At 36.0% G+C, this 17,397-nt stretch overlaps 1 long non-coding RNA gene across 1 annotated transcript in view; it reads left to right on the top strand.

Moving 5' to 3' along the window:
• LOC111547432 overlaps positions 1-16,961 on the top strand; it is a 51,458-nt gene extending 34,497 nt beyond the window's left edge. The window contains exon 3 of the long non-coding RNA XR_002733133.1: positions 16,610-16,961. This is a non-coding gene — a long non-coding RNA (uncharacterized LOC111547432). The remainder of the gene's footprint in view (positions 1-16,609) is intronic.
• The last annotated feature ends 436 nt before the right edge of the window (positions 16,962-17,397 follow it).

Raw genomic sequence — 17,397 nt, forward strand, 5'->3', positions numbered from 1 at the left:
TTTGTAAGAGCACCAACTCTATAACAAGGGCTTTGCCCCTTGTCACTTTCCAAAGACCACATATCCTAATATCAACACCTTGGGGGATAGGATTTAGTATATAAATCTGGGGTTGGGGGACACAAACATTCAGAATATAGCAAACAATATCTATTGAATAAATTGAATAAAAAATTAATAACCTTTTAAAACTGAGTACCCAGGCTCAGATAAATTCCTTAATTAATTCGAACCTTGAAGAAAGACTTTATACCGATTTTCCATATTCTCTTTCAGAATATGGAAGCAGAGGGAATACTTCCTAACTCATTATATAAAGCAAGCACTACCAGAATATCTAAACCACACAAAGAACCTACAACAAAAGAAGGCTACAGACCAATTTCTCTCATGAACATAGATGCAAAAATTCTCAACAAAGTGTTAGCAAATGGAATCCAACAATGTATATACATAGATATATATAAAGAATTCTATATTGTGACCAAGTGAGATTTACTCTGGGTATGCAAGGCTGGTTCAACATTCAAAAATCAGGCAATGTTAAAAATATGTATCTTTAAAAAACCAACAAATGTAATCCACCATATCAATAGCCTAAAGAAGGTAATTCACATGGTTATATGAATAGATGTATAAAAAAGCATTTAACAAAATCCAACACCCGTTCATGATAGAAGTTCTCAGTAAACTAGGAATAGTGGGGAACATCTTCAACTTGATAAAGAGTATCTACAAAAGATGTATGGCTAGTATCATACTTAATGGTGAGAGATCTCAAGCTTTCTTGCTAAGATGAAGAACAAGTCAAGGATGTCTCCTCACACCACTAGTTTTCAACACTGTACTGGAAGTCCTGGCTAATGCAATCAAATAAGAAGAAAAAATAAGAAGTCTACATGTTGGTAAGGAAGAAATAAAACTATTTTTGTTTACAGAGGACATAGGGATCCAGATATATAGGAACTCTCTGTACTATCTGTTCAATTTTGCTGTGAATCTAAAACTGCTCTTAAAAGTAACATTTAATAATTACAATTTTAAAAACTGGCCGGGTGCAGTGGCTCACGCCTGTAATCTCAGCACTTTGGAAGACAGAGGTGGGTGGATCACGAGGTCAGGAGATCGAGATCATCCTGGCTAACATGGTGAAACCCCGTCTGTACTAAAAATACAAAAAATTAGCCAGTCGTGGCGGCGGGCGCCTGTAGTCCCAGCTACTCGGGAGGCTGAGACAGGAGAATGGCGCAAACCCGGGAGGCGGAGCTTGTAGTGAGCCGAGATCGTACCATCGCACTCCAGCCTGGGTGACAGGGAGACTCCATCTCAAAAAAAAAAAAAAAAAAAAAAATTACAAGCTTTAACAAAATAACTCAGAGAAATTCAAATTCAAAATCATATTTTAGAGTAGCTCTGTCGCACTTTGTCTCTGAAAAATGATATTAATCTTTTTAAAATATATCATGGATCAAAACAGCTCTTTTGTGTGTCCCACATTATAATCTTAATTTTTACAGCCTCCCTTTTTCTTTCATTTATACTTATGTTATCCAATATAGGATCTAGATATCAAGCAAAGGAAAAAAATTAGGTTATTCAAATATAGTAGTGTATCTATCAGTTAAATTTTTTCAATATTAATAATAGAGTAGGTTTATCTAGTTTAATATAAGAGGTGAGATTGCAGATGAACTACTCTTTCAGCAGTCATCTGTTACGACCCATAGAGGTCCTATAAATAACAAAATATTATTCAGTGTTTATTTTTTCACAAATTATATTAAATGGTTACTGTCTCACAAATTATTTTTACTCTGTGTTTATTATTTTCTAAATGATATATTATTAATTCCTGGAAAGTGATAAACCATACTATTTGATTTACAAAAGAGCTGACTGTATATGAAGTAAAACTTTAATGGCATGGGTTTAATTTGTGCATGTGTCTTATGGAATCAGTAAACAATATTATACATATTTATTGACCATCTATTATGTGATAAAAACTAGCAAGCCACGTTGGATACAGTGACAAATGGAGCTCAGTTTCTGTCCATAAGAAACTCATAATCTAATGGAGAAGGCAAAAAACAACAAGCACAAAGAGTATTAAAATAGTCAATGACAAACACAAAGAGAGAAATATAATGTGAGAAAGATACAAGGTAAGGCTCAACCACAAGACAGCCCAAGAGTGTTTCCAAAAGCTAGGTCCTCATACACAAAGTCACAAAGTTATGAGACATCATGGCATGTTCAGGAGACTGACTTAAGTTTCTATACACACAGATAATTGTGTGCTTGAAGATATGTGACAGGAAATAAGGCTGGGATCAAATCTCAAAGTGTCGCAGGTGCACTGCTAAGACATGTGGACATTAAGAGAAAAATAAAGATCTATTCAAAAACTCTGATAACTAATAACTAAAAAGGTGATTCAATGGAGGATTTGGAATATACGAGAGGAAATCCTCCAAAACGTAAGAGAAAAATAAAGATAAAAATAGGGGGAAAACGTATAGCATCAATCCAGAAAATAAAATATTAAACCAATAGAAATTTGAGAATAAGATAATCGATATGCAAATAAAGGGAATCACTGAAAAAATAAGAAAATTACATTTTCCACAACTTGGGAACCTCTAAGTGATAAGAAAATGCCTACCCAATTACCCAAATAATTGGAAAGGAAAAAATTAAACCTACACTAAATAACTATATTGAGACACATTCTCATAAAATTTCAAAATAAAATAACAAAAAGGAAGGCTTCGAATCTTCCCAAGAGAGGACTAAAGTCACATAGAAAAAATAAAAGATGCCAATACTAGAAGCCAGAAGACAATGAAGCCATGCTTTCAAAATTCTGAGCGAAAATGAGATTCAGTATGGATTTCTTCCCTTATTTAAACTAACTAGCAAAGGGAATATATAAAATAAAAACATTTTTCAATAGGTATATCTTTATATATTTGCTTGCCATGGGCCTATTTGTTTTCAAGAAACTACTAGAAAAGCATGTGCCACCAAGAAAAGAGTACACCAAGAATAAGAAAGACTAACAAAGGGGCAGAAAGGCAAGAATTTCCAAGACAAATGCTATATCACTGCCAAAAGAGTTGGTGGGTCTGAATAGAAGAAGAGATCAGAGAGTTCCAGGAAGATGTCTCCAGTAAAAAAGTGATTGAACTGATAAATTATTTAGCAAACTTGTCCATATAGAAAACCACATTGGAAAATATTTTACAAAAATTATACTTCAAATAGTTATTCTAATAACTATTAGAAAATAAAAAATGAGGCATTATTAATAAGTTCATATAAGAAAAAACAAAATTATAGACACTATTTGGAATAGAAATAAGCTATTTAAATTATCGTAACAGTGAAGCTACTAAATATGCTATCCAACTTTTATGTATAATTATATTGTGATGAGATGGTTAGAGGAAGACAAGGTATAAACTAAAATACGGAACAAAAAATTAAAGTCTAAAGTTAAGTTTTTAGGTTGTAGAATAAGAAAACTACTTACAATTACAATAGTAATTGTAAACATCTAAAAGGGCAGAAGCTGTTTGCATCTGGAGAGCTGTGGAGAAGGGTACTGCTGTATGGTGACCAGGACCATTATTATTATTGTTTTTACTATGATGCCTTTAGTATATATGACTTTTTTTGTATGAAATATTTTTAAACAAAAAATACAAATTTTTATTTTTTAAGTAAGTGGTTTTAAAAACACACAGAAACCAATAGAAGCAAATGTAATACAGAAGCTAATAGGCCGAAGCTAAATATCTAGATGGATTTATTCATGAAAAGAAGCTAATTACTGACCTTGACAGGAGCAATTTCAGGGGAAAAGTGAAGATAAAGTAAAATGACAGTAAGTGTAGATAGAAGTTGTAACTTTTATTCAAGTTTGAGAAGGGGAAAGTATGGTAGTAGCTCATTCATTCACTCATTACTAAATGAGAAAGATAATTTTCCTATTCTTCTAAGAATTCTAAGGTAGCATCATAATTTGTTTCATTTTATTTTCAAAAATCATTTCGAGATAGGACATTAAGAATCAATTCTGCATCTCCTCCTGTATCAGCCCACGGCTTTGCTGACCCTTCGTGTTTTGCCCTCCACACACAATCCCAGCTGTTGCCCATCTTCCTTGTTTATCTTTGTGATTTGTCTTGTTTTTTTCAACTGGATGAAAGACCTAATACTACCCACAATAGATATTAAAATGTTAGACTATTTTGTCAAAATTTTATGATTACCATGCGCAAATATAAACTTAGTGTCTCCATAAATTAATTTAGAAATATTGAAAAATCAGAGCTGTTTGCTATATAGCAGACTGAATTTAAATTGAGTCATAGCCAAGTAAGCCATTCTATATTCTGTCTCAAACAAGGTCCACATAAACAAAAACACTTTAAAAAGTAATTTATTTAAACAAGTGAATTGCACTGCAGAGAAATCATGGCATTCACTCACAACCTGCTTTCCTTTTTACCTGTTACAAAGGAACTTCCATCAAGTACAACAAAAGTTAGTGGGTCTATGCCAAAGCTAACAAATTGCAGCACTATTCACAATAGCAAAGACTTGGAATCAACCCAAATGTCCATCAGTGACAGACTGGATTAAGAAAATGTGGCACATAGACACCATGGAATACTATGCAACCACAAAAAAAGGATGAGTTAGTGTCCTTTGTAGAGACATGGATGCAGCTGGAAACCATCATTCTCAGCAAACTATCGCAAGAACAGAAAACCAGACACTGCATGTTCTCACTCATAAGTGGGAACTGAACAATGAGATCACTTGGACTCAGGAAGGGGAACATCACACACCAGGGCCTATTATGGGGAGGGGGGAAGATGGAGGGATTGCATTGGGAGTTATACCTGATGTAAATGACGAGTTGATGGGTGCTGACGAGTTGATGGGTGCAGCACACCAACATGGCACAAGTATACATATGTAACAAACCTGCACGTTATGTACATGTACCCTAGAACTTAAAGCATAATAGTAATAAAAAAAACAAGTAACTTTATATATTTTTAGTAAAGTACACCCAAAATCAGAAAATCATATGACATTTTTCTTTTAATTTAGAAAATCTAACTATTAGCTATTCAAATGTATAAACATTATAGCAAATAGCACAATTGTTACATTAGAATTAATATAATAAATGACCCTCCTATAATATTTTAAAACAAAAATTACCCTTAGGATTCTTAAAATTAGGACAAAAATAAGCAAAAAAGAATTTCGTATAAGATAACCTATAATTTTACAACGTATAAAATTATAAACAAAATTTATCAAACATTTTGGTTAAATATAAAGAACTGATTACAAGTACACCTTATAAGCAAATTTCTCTTTTAGAGAGAACCAATCATTCATCAGATGAGAATTTAATGAAAAATTTCTATCCAGTGTCCCCTGTATTCTCTGCCCCCTTTTGGCCTTTCTCAGCTTGTCTATTCTCATCTCTTTTCTCATTTTTGCATTGAAGTTCCCCTTGGAAGCTTTAAGATATTGAATTGAAAGAATTAACAGATACAGCAGCTAGATCACACACCATTTCAAAAGCTTTCTCTGAGCCTTTGTTAATGAATAGCATGGTACACCCCAAACATCATGAAGCCTCGTTAAGAGAAGAAGGAACATTTACCTGATCTGCCCAGTGCTGAACTCCAAGAGTTGAACGACCATTTTTTTGTAGATGTATCTGAGTAGCATCCATTATTATTTCAGCCTCTGTAAAGAAAAGATGGTACAGGATATAAGCAAGTATGACCATGTCGGCAACACAGCACTTAAACTAGGGAGGAAGAGGATATGCCTTGTTAAGGGTTTCAGCACTTTCTTAACTAGAGAAAAATGTAAATTAATCACTACTTGAATACTCTTGTATATGGTTTATAGTTGGCTATGTATTTAAATTAAATAGGGAGTAAACTCTATACCATTCTAATTTACAGTGTGGGTTCAGTTCCCCTCAATTTTTTTGGTAGCTTATAAACTAAGCATGTATCATAAAAGTAGGCTACAGTCTGATGTTTTAGGAAACTCTTTATCCTCTTCTTCTCATGCTTGTTTACACCTTCCTTAGAACAACAACAAAAAAAATCTTTCTTTCTCCTCTCTTAGTTCCTTGGTGCTGATAACCTTCTTGACTCATCCTTATTGCAAGAGATAAGACTTGATTTTGAGTTTAATTAGTCCTCTAGTGTAGAAGGGATTTGATTTCTAGAGGATTACCCAGTGTTATGGCCTGAATATTTTTATTCTCTCAAAATTCATATGTTGAAATCCTAACCCCCTAAGGTGACGGTATTAGGTGATAGGACTTCCGGGAGGTGATTACCGCACAAGGGCAAAGAGCCCTGATGAATGAAATTAGTACGTTATAAAAGACGTCCAAAGGAGCTCAGTCACTTCTTCCACTATGTGAGGACAGCATAAGAATGCACCATAAATAAATCAGAAAATAGACTTTAACCAGACATCAAATCTGCCTTCATTTTGAATTTCCCAGTCTCCAAATATATTTCTGTTGTTTATAAGGCTATCTAATTTATTATATTTTGTTCTTGCAGACTAAAAGAACTAAAACATGCATCATCCATTCACCTTCCTAACAGCATTGCCATTTCCTTTTGGGAAACTGTTCATCTCTCATTGTGCATATTATTATAGGAATCCGTTCAAAGTCCCCTGTACTGATCAGCTAAGACCCAAGTCACATCAACAGATGTCTTTTGTGAGGTTTGAATATTGGACAGAGAGCTCCACAGATTTAAAAATGGCTAGTGTGCACTTGATCCAGCTGCTCCTCCCAGGCAGAACAGTACTGTAGTTATGCACAGTCACCCAGGGCAGTCTGGTTCCTGTCCTGGGGCCTGTACTGCATTCACTGTGTAACCTTGAACAATTTACTTAATTCTCTGTACCTCTGTTTCTTTAGCTGTAAACAAGAACAATAACACACATCTTAGGCTTATAGTAAAGATTGAATGAGACAATTCAAGTACTGAGAACAGCTCTTTTCACCTATTAAGCACCCAATAAATGTAGTCCATTAAGCCTGGTTCTCCAGTCTTACAAGAAATTTCTTTTTGGCTTAATTTAGTCCTGGTTCATTTTGTTACTTGGGACCAGTGAACCCAAGTGATTTATTTGTCATCTTCCACAGTCTTAGATGAGGACTTCTCCCTCCAACCCATCAGACCATGTCCTGGCCAGACAAGCCTGAGCACCCCAAGAGAAGGAATAGACTAAGGCAGTCATTACCTCCCTCTAAGGACAAATTTGAGACCATGAGGATGATAAACTTAATTTTCACTTACTCATAGTCCTCAATAACGTTGTCTTAAAGTAGAAAAAAGCTAGACACCAACTGGAATACCAGCAAGAACATTTGCTTAGGTAACAAGATGAACATTAAAACTGTGGCACTTTTAAAACTTTCTTACTTTAAAGCAGCCCCTGTTATATATACAGCTGACAAGGATTAAATTATAGCAAGTACCTTGATAAGTCAGCTGGAACTCTCAGAAGGACAAATTATTCTGTACACATTGTATGACTGATTACTGCATGTGATCAATGTTAGTGGTCAATTCTCAAAGCAATATTCATTTGCATAATTACTGTGTATAGGTAAAAGTCTCTAAGAACTTAACTAAACTGGCATAATAAATCCTATCAAAATTTAGCTATTGAAAATATTACATAAAATATTATAAGAATGCTGCAATGTAGTTATAAAAATAGCAAATGCCCTTTGCCTTTTAAAAGATTGCTACTTATTACTTTAATGCTAAAATTACATAGGGCCTAAATAAACTTTATGACCTTAAAAAATTAGAATCTCAGCTTCAAGATGGCAGTCTAGAAGTATTTTATGCTCACCTGCTCCACTTAGAAGAACCAAAATAGTGTACAGACAGTTACACTTTGAATAATTATCCAAGAGAGAACACTGGAATTTAACAGAAAACTGACAGAGAAACACCAAAAGCAGGGAAGGAGAAGAAAAAAGGGCAGGCTGCTTGGCCAGGATCAGTTGGGAGCCAGAGTGACTTCCCAACCTTGGGATAAGACTTGCAGCATTCCACATCCCCACTGTGGAATTGTATAATCGTGACCACAGGACAGCCCCTCCACCCTCCCAAGCTCTGAAACTAATATAGGGAGCTACCAGGAGACCATGATATGGCACTTCTCCAGGACAGAAGCTCCCCTGCTGGGTCCCACACCCTTTCTGAGACCCAAGCAGCTACAGCAAGGAGCCATTTTCAGTCACAGCCTCTGTCCTAGAGCCCAGCATTAGGGAAACTCATGTTCTATGGCTGTTGTCCCAGGGACAGAGGCATTGGAATAACACAGGCTGTCACTGCTGGGATGCAGGATGAGCTGTGAACAGACTTTCTCAGCAGAAGCTGAGAATCAAGTGGGACATGGGCTACAGCTGCCAGTGCTAGGAAGCGAGCATTGGCAGGACTGAAACTGGAACACAAGTGGGGCACAAGTTGCTGCTGCGACTTAGTTGCAAGCTGGAAGAGTGTTCCTATAGTGGGGAGTTAGGGACAACCCCACCAGAACTTGGGCAAGAGAGGGATATGTATTCCCCTACTACCAGCCGAGGCTATGGACACTGAGGCAAGCCCCACCCACTCCAATGGTATGGCCTCAGTGCTGCTCCTACTGCCCATCGCCCTAGCTCTCTGCCTGGAGCCTGAGAATCAACTCTGTCCCACACATCATGGTCAGTGTGTGCTCTCACCATTGAGAAGCCTGAACACAAGTCAGTCAAGACTGACTTCACATTTCCCTCTGAGACAGAGCACATAATCCAGGGTCTTGGATAATCCAACCCAAGCTACCACCTTGGGCACTTGAGCATTCCTTCTGGGTGCCTGAAGTTGGGTCTAAACTCCCAGCTACTACCACCTCAGCTGGCACCTACCTGCAAGCAGCAATTCCGAGCCTGGAGACCAGCACACCCAACCCACCACAGCTACTGCCAATATCGAAACATGCTGCTCAGGACCCAAGGAATTGTCTTGTCACTGCTACTGCCATTGCCCATGACACACAGGCTGCCCAGGGACCTACCTCACCCACCCACCAAGTCCACTGCTTCAACTACCAACATCCAAGCAAGCCACCTGGAGGTACAAAAATTTCTCTCAAAAAATTTTTTAAAATTGAAATAGTATCCAGCATCTTCTCTGACAATAATGGAATCAATACCAAGAGGAACTTTGCAAGCTATGCAAATACACAGAAATTAAATAACATGCACCTGAATGACCACTGAGTCAATGAAGAAATTAAGACAGAAATAAAAAATTTCTTGAAACAAATGGAAATGAAGACACAATGTAACAAAATCTATGGGATACAGCAAAAGCATTGCTAAGAGAGAAGTTTATAGCAATAAATGCTTACATTAAAAAAGTAGAAAAAAAACTAATTATTTTCTAATTGTTGTTAATTCTAACAACACTTAGAAATATATGTTAAATATAACACTTCGGGAGGCCGAGGTGGGTGGATCACCTGAGGTCAGGAGTTTGAGACCAACCTGAACAACATAGTGAAACCCCCTCTCTACTAAAAATACAAAAATTAGCCAGGCCTTGTGGTGCATGCCTGTAAACCCAGCTACTCGGGAGGCTGAGGCAGGAGAATCGTTTGAACCTGGGAGGCAGAGGTTGCAGTGAGCCGAGATCACAGGATTGTGCTCTAACCTGGGCAACAAGAGCAAAACTCCGTCTCAAAAAAAAAATCAATATAAAACATTAATGGAATGAAAAATTGGTTTCTCAAAAAGATAAACAAAATTGATAAATCTCTAGGTGGACTAAGAAAAAGAGAGAAGACCCAAATAAACAAAATCAGAAATGAAAAAGGGGACATTACAACTGATACCACAGAATTATGAAAGATCAGAGACTATTAGGAACAACTATATGCTGACAAACTGAAAAATCTAGAGAAAATGGATAAGTTTACAGAAACATACCACCTGCAAAGATTGAATTCAGAAGAAATAGAACACCTGACTAGATCAATAACAAGTAGCAAAATTGAATCAGTGATAAAAATCTCCCAAAAAAGACAAGCCCAGGCCCAGTTGGATTCACAACCAAATTCTACCAAATATATAAAGAAGAGCTAATGGCAACCCTCCTAAAACCGCATCAAAAAATAATTTAAAAAGGAGAGAATTCTCCCTAACTTATTTTAGGAGGCCATCGTAACCCTGATACTAAAACCATACAATGGTACAATGACAAAGACTACAAGCCAATATCCCTGATTAATGCAGATATGAAAATCCTCAGCAAAATGCTAGCAAACTGAATCCAATGGCACATCAAAAAGATAATACACCATGATCAAATGGGTTTTATTCTAGGGATGCAAGGATGGCTCCACATACACAAATTGATAAGTCTCATACATCAACAGAATTAAGAACAAAAACCATATGATCATCTCAGTAGATGTAGAAAAAGCATTTGATAAAATTAGCATCCCTTCATGATAAAAACTCAACAAACTAGGCATAGAAGGTACCATACCTCAAGATAGTAACAGTCATATATGACAAACCCACAGCTAACACCATAATGAATGGGGAAAAGTTGAAAGCCTTTTCTCTAAGAACCGGAACAAGACAAGAATGCCCCCTTTCACCCCATTTATTCAACATAGTACTGGAAGTCCTAGCCAGAGCCATTAGACAAGAGAAAGAAATAGAAGGTGTGAAAGGAAAATAAATCTTGGGGCCCCCAAATCACTAAGCTAAAGGGAAAAGTCAAGCTGGGAACTGCTTGGAGCCAACCTGCCTCCCATTCTATTCAGTCACCCCTCTGCTCACTGAGATAAATGCATATCTGATTGCCTCCTTTGGAGAGGCCAATCAGAAACTCAAAATAATGCAACCATTTGTCTCTTATCTGTCTCTGACCTGGGAAACCGCCACCCCCTGCCCCACTTTCAGTCTTCCCACCTTTGCTTTGAGCTGTCCCACCTTTCCAGACCTAACCAATGTTCATTTTGCATTTATTGATGTCTCCCTAGAATGTATAAAACCAAACTGTGCTCTGACTACCTTGGGCACATGCCATTAGGACCTCCTGAGGCTGTGTCACTGGCATGCATCCTCAACCCCAGCAAAATAAACTGTCTAAATGAACTGAAATCTGTCTCAGAGTTTTGGTGTTCACAAAGGCAAACAAATTTGAAAAGAAGTCAAATTGTTTTTCTTTTTTTATGATATCATATAAGATCACATATCTTATATCTAGAAAAAACAAAGGACTCCACCAAAAAACTCCTATATGTGATCAATGAATTCAGGAAAGTTGCAGGATACAAGATCAACATACAAAAATCAGTAGCATTTCTATATATCAACAATGATCTAGCCAAGAAAGACCTCAAGAAAGCAATCCCACTTACAATAAGTAAAAGAAAAAAAAAACAGCTAGAAATAAATTCCACTAAGGGTGTTACAGATCTCTACAAGGAAAATTACAAAACATTGATACAAGAAATTGAAACTGACACAAACAAATGGAAGAAAATATTCCATGCTCATGTATCAGGAGAATTAATGTCAGTAAAATAATCATATTGCCCAAAGCAATCCACAAATCAAAGCAATCCCTATCAAAATACCAGAACCATTCTTGACCGAAAAAGTAATCCTAAAATTCATATGGAACCAAAAGGAATCCAAATAGCCAAAGCAATCCTAGGCAAAAAGAACAAAGCTGGAGGTATCACATTGATTTTGGCAAAGAATTTATGACTAAGATCGAAAGCACGGGTATCAAAAACAAAAATAGCCAAATAAGACTCAGTTAAACCAAAAACCTTCTGCAAGACAAAAGAAATACTGAACAAAGTGAACAGAAAAAACCTCTTGAATAGGAAAGAGTACTTTCCCGTGCTGGATGCTTCCTGCCCTAAACATCGGACTCCAAGTTCTTTAGTTTTGGGACTCAGACTGACTCGCTCTCCTTGTCAGCTTGCAGACAGCTTATTGTGGGACCTTGTAATTTTGTAAGTTAGTACTAAATAAACTCCCCTCCTATATATATTTGGTCAAGTGTTGATTTGAGGTCCTGAATATCTTTGTTAATATGCTGCCTTAATGATCTGCCTAATACTGTCAGTGAGGTGTTGAAACGTACCACTATTATTGTGGGGAATCTAAGTCTCTTTGTAGGTCTTGAAGAACTTGCTTCATGAATCTGGGAGCTCCTGTGTTGGTGTGTACATATTTAGGATAATTGCCGCTATTCCGTTCCCATAGGAAGTCAAACATAATTTTTAGCACTGGTATGCTCTATAATTTAGCTTGTAGAAAAGCAATTACCTTGTTTCATCTCCTCTGTGTTTTGGGTGAAGAGTTTAGTCACTATTTTACTTAAATAATAACACTAGTGTCTTTACTGGTATTCTCATCAATCAGCAATTCAGGTAGATGTCTCCCTCTTTTTTAAAATCTGAAATCTCATGTCAACTCATTTCAGCACTGTTTTGTTTGGCTTCCAGTATATAAAAATGGATTATTAATATAAATACTCATGGTAATATTCTTTGAATATGAGTTATCTGAATTGGATAAAAATTTGGATTCCTTGCTTTCTGAGCTAGCTAATAATAAATAAATTAGGAAATGTTTTATTTGGGTGCCTCAGTTTTCTGTTTCTATATAATCAATCTTTATGTGAAGGAAGCTGAAAATGCTGTTCTAAGAAATATTACAGATAATTTTACTAACTCATATTTTAGAACACCGGTTGATTCTGATCACTCACTCTGTAGTGGGAACTTCTATAGTTATATGAAGGAGGTTTCACGTTTTTGTAGGAGTCACATTTTTAGCTATGGTACAGGAAATTAAAAAAAAAATACTCCTTATCAATTACAGAGAGATTCTATTAATTTTTTCTCTAATAACAAATATAGCTAAAAACTGCAATCAATCATGGCCTTTTAAATTGTTAATAGTTAGATCTTTTTTTTCTTTTTTTGAGATGGAGTCTTGCTCTGTCACCCAGGCTGAAGTGCAGTGGTGCCATCTCAGCTCACTGCAAGCTCCACCTCCCAGGTTCACGCCATTCCCTGCCTCTGCCTGCCAAGTAGCTGGGACTACAGGCGCCTGCCACCACACCCAGCTAATTTTTTGTATTTTTAGTAGAGACAGGTTTCACCATGTTAGCCAGGATGGTCTCGATCTCCTGACCTCGTGATCTACCCACCTGGGCCTCCCACAGTGCTGGTGTTACAGGCGTGAGCCACGGTGCCCAGCCTAGATCTTTTAAATTATTACATATTTTTAAATAATATTAATGAAATATCAAATTTATCAGTAATGCTTTCCATTCAAATTTATTGACCTATAATAAATTACACAAGAATAGCTGAAAAACTTATTTTTAGCTAGAATAGAATCAATGGAAGACCACAAACTTGTATAACTAGTAATGGCAACTGAGTTTATATTCCTTTGTAGATTAGCTTACATTTATGTTGTGCAAGATCCATTGTTTTCCTATTACATTCATCAATGCTTTTGAGAAATAGTCAATGGAAATAAAAACCTAAAATAAATACTTATCAAATTTTAAAACAATATTCTGAAAGAACTTCTGATTTTAAAATATTTTATGTCTGTCATCATTTTCTAGGACTTTGTTCTCAGTACTCTCCATTTTTTCTGTAGATGTATGTGCTAAATTGCTACAATTACCATACTCTGTTCTTCTCTATATCAGTACCTTTTGCCATGTGACATCATAGCTTCTCTTACGAAGTAGTCCATAAATCTCCAGCCCTTGAATCTGAAATGATTCTGTGGTGGCAAATACAATACAGTAAAAATAATAGTGTAGCAGTTCAAAGACCAGACCTCCAGAGGCCTTGCATGCTTCCTTTTCTCTTGACACTCTGTCCAGCCACCATGTGAACAAACCTGGGATAGTCTCCTGGATGATAAGAGATTGCGTGAACCAGGGCAGAGTCTATCTAGTTGTCCTATAAAAGGCCTCTGACATATGAGGAAGCCCAGCCAAGATCACCAAAGCTGCTGATCACATCTTGACTAAACATGTATGAAGGAGCTCATCCAAGAAGAAAAATTGTCCATCTGAGCCGAGCGTAAATTGACATCCAGTAAAATCATAAGCTAAATAAATGGTTTTAAGCTGCTAAGTTTTGAGATGGTTTATTTCATAGTAGCATCTATTTGATGCAATTAGATATTGAAAAGTCTAATACATTAGGGTTCTGGATGGATATGTCACTATGTAATAGCATTCTTAACATTTTTTTTTTTTTTTACTAAGGATAATTCTTGTGTAAAATGTCAAAAGGCTATGCTTTTTTTCTTGTCATTATCTAGAATTATGCACACTAAAGTATGTTGCAATTGTTTTACTGAAAATCATAGGAACATGCTCCTTCTACTAATCACTCATTCTTTCTTCGTTTTCTCTATTTACCTGTACTTCCATTCCATTTTTCTTCTCTCTCACACATAAAAGAATATAGGCAACTCATTGCTCAAATAAACATTACACTACAGAGGTAGTTTACTCCCTCCTTTGGCAAATTAGGTTATTTACTGATTTATATAGAAATTTTTCAGAACACTATTTCCCAGACTTTCTCTCAAAACATTTAGTACAATAATTTAACAATGTGCCACTTTGTGTATTCTGCCTTCCATTATTTATTAGGAATTCAATCAACTGTTCAGAAATGATGATGGAAAGCTCCTATGGCTTTCTATTATTTCCACTTAATGAAGCAATCCAAATGGAACAGAGATTGCCACTCTTTTGATTTCAAATGGTTTTCCAGCAATTTCCATATAATTATATTGCCTGAATATACCAGACCTCTCAGGAACTATTCACTTCCTTGAGACACATTTTAGAACATGTTCTTTCCCAGTCTTTTTCTATTGTCTTGTACATTTAGTTATCTCAATATACTATTATAAAAATGAAATCTTCAAATGGTATACAATTTTATAGGAAACATTCCAATTCAGTCATATTAGTTCATGCTTATTTTCTTTATATACAAAAACTATTTGAGGAATCAAACTGAATTTTCTTGGCCATAACTTTTAATCTTAGATTACTTAGTTTTGCTAAATAATAGGTACCACGGAAGACTCTCTCAGTGCAATGGTTCTAAATGGTTGCTCAGCCCCAGCTAAAAAGAACAACATATATTTGGATATATTACTTTTTCTAACCAATAATTCTGAGCAAATCTTAGTATTCTGCATATTACTAGTTACTAGGAGTAAAAAGAGAATTATTTTCTTTGAGATGCTCACCATATATGAGAGAAAATAATATGCATAAATTAAAAGCATATGTCATACTATAAATAGATTAATAAAAATTAGAAATAGTAAAGAAAATGGAGTAAATCTTCCTGATAAGTTGAAAAACCTTTATGAAAGAAGACACTTTTGGCTAGATAAGTCAAAGAAATGTAAAGATTTACAAGCAGAGGAATTATTTCAATAGCTGCCTATTCATCCCATTGGCAAAAGAGGTTTTCTTGCCCTATGGTTGTAGGAACAATTGTATATATATTCCCAACACTGGACAAATTAGATCAACAGCAGTTATTAGTCACATATACTCACATCTAGGTGGAAGGGGACACTGTACCACACAGGGATTGTGCATAGGAACAGAGTGAGCAACCAGGGGTCATGAAAGATGGGCTTTATGGCATCAAGAGGGTGGGGTACTCCTCTGTTTCCTGTAGGACAATGTGATTGCCTTATTTGAATAATTTCATAGTTGTCAGGAAAATGAAACCCACAATACAGAGATGAACCAGAACTATGCCTGATCCTTTGATAGCTAGGGTTGGTTATCTAGGGGTCCTTATCTGTGGAGGCAGAATGTAGAGGGGAACTTGCGGCTAGGACATTCAAGCCCTGCTGATTTTACCAGATATCAAGGTAGCACATAATTTTGAGTATTAATTTTAAGTCTTACACCACAGAAATGAATTTACAAGACCCAGAATTCTAAATGTTCTTGCTATTTTATGACAATGCTGAAAAATTCAGCTGCAGGACATAGCTGGGAAGGAGACAGGCTGGAAAGTTTTACACATATATTTAATGTGTCCAACAGATTTTTATCAAAACAGTAATTCTATATGTCTTCTTCAAAACTGCATATCTAGAATCTAGACAAATAATTGATATTGTGGGAATTCTCAAAAAGTGTTTGGAATTAATTAATAAAAAAATTTTGTGGCAAACTTTTGTTGGCACTGAGATGCACAGGTAAATAAAACCTGCCCCTTTTCTAATAGACACATTGTCTAGAAAAGATAGAATAAAATACTGTCAAATAAGTTAAGCTAATTATTAAAAGCATACACAAATATTATGTTGGGGACAGATTTTTACAGATACTGTAGGCTAAAATACAGGTTTACATTTAATTCCATAATCAATGGTGAAATTAGAGAAGTTTTTAAACACTGTAATGACATAATTATATTTGTTATTTAGGTAGAAAACCCTGATGGCGAAAGCAAGTTTTAACTGAATTGAGAAGAACCTGAAAGTTATGTAACCATGGCTTTTATGAATCAAAGAAGAGACATTATGGGTATGTGAACTACAATAATGACATTTGGCATGGGGAAAATGATAGATACGGTAATTTCAATTTTCTGCAAGATAGAGAACACACAGAGAAGTAGTGATTGATATACAGTATAAGAATCCATCCCCTACAATGTGTGCAAAGGAAATTAATGACTGGCTAGACCCTGAAAAACTTTAATACTTTACATCACTGGTGTGAAAAAAAAGGTGGGTATGAAAAATTGGAATACTTGGATAATAAATACTAAACAATAGAACTTTCCACTTCAGTGTACAGAATGCCTGGCAGGCAAGTATTTACCCCGTTAGCCAAATAAAAGAAAGAAATGACAAAAACAACAACAACAACAACAACGTGTTTATCTTTAAACTGGTCTAGCAGTAGGATCATGCATTTTTGCCTTAGTATATGCCCACATTCTGAAATTTGAGATGTTTTCACTTCTGGGGAAGTCAGTAGAAGACAGACATCAGACAAAATCTCTAAAAATAATATTTTTAATTAAAAATGTACACGCAGCTGGGTGTAGTGGCTCACTCCTGTAATCCCAGCACTTTGGGAGGCCAAGGCGGGCAGATCACAAGGTCAAGAGTTCGAGACCAGCCTGGCCAATATGGTGAAACTCATCTCTACTAAAAATACAAAAATTAGCCGGGCATGGTGGCGGGCACCTGTAGTCCCAGCTAGC

Source organism: Piliocolobus tephrosceles, chromosome 5, assembly GCF_002776525.5.
Source record: "Piliocolobus tephrosceles isolate RC106 chromosome 5, ASM277652v3, whole genome shotgun sequence".
Taxonomy (NCBI): domain Eukaryota; kingdom Metazoa; phylum Chordata; class Mammalia; order Primates; family Cercopithecidae; genus Piliocolobus; species Piliocolobus tephrosceles.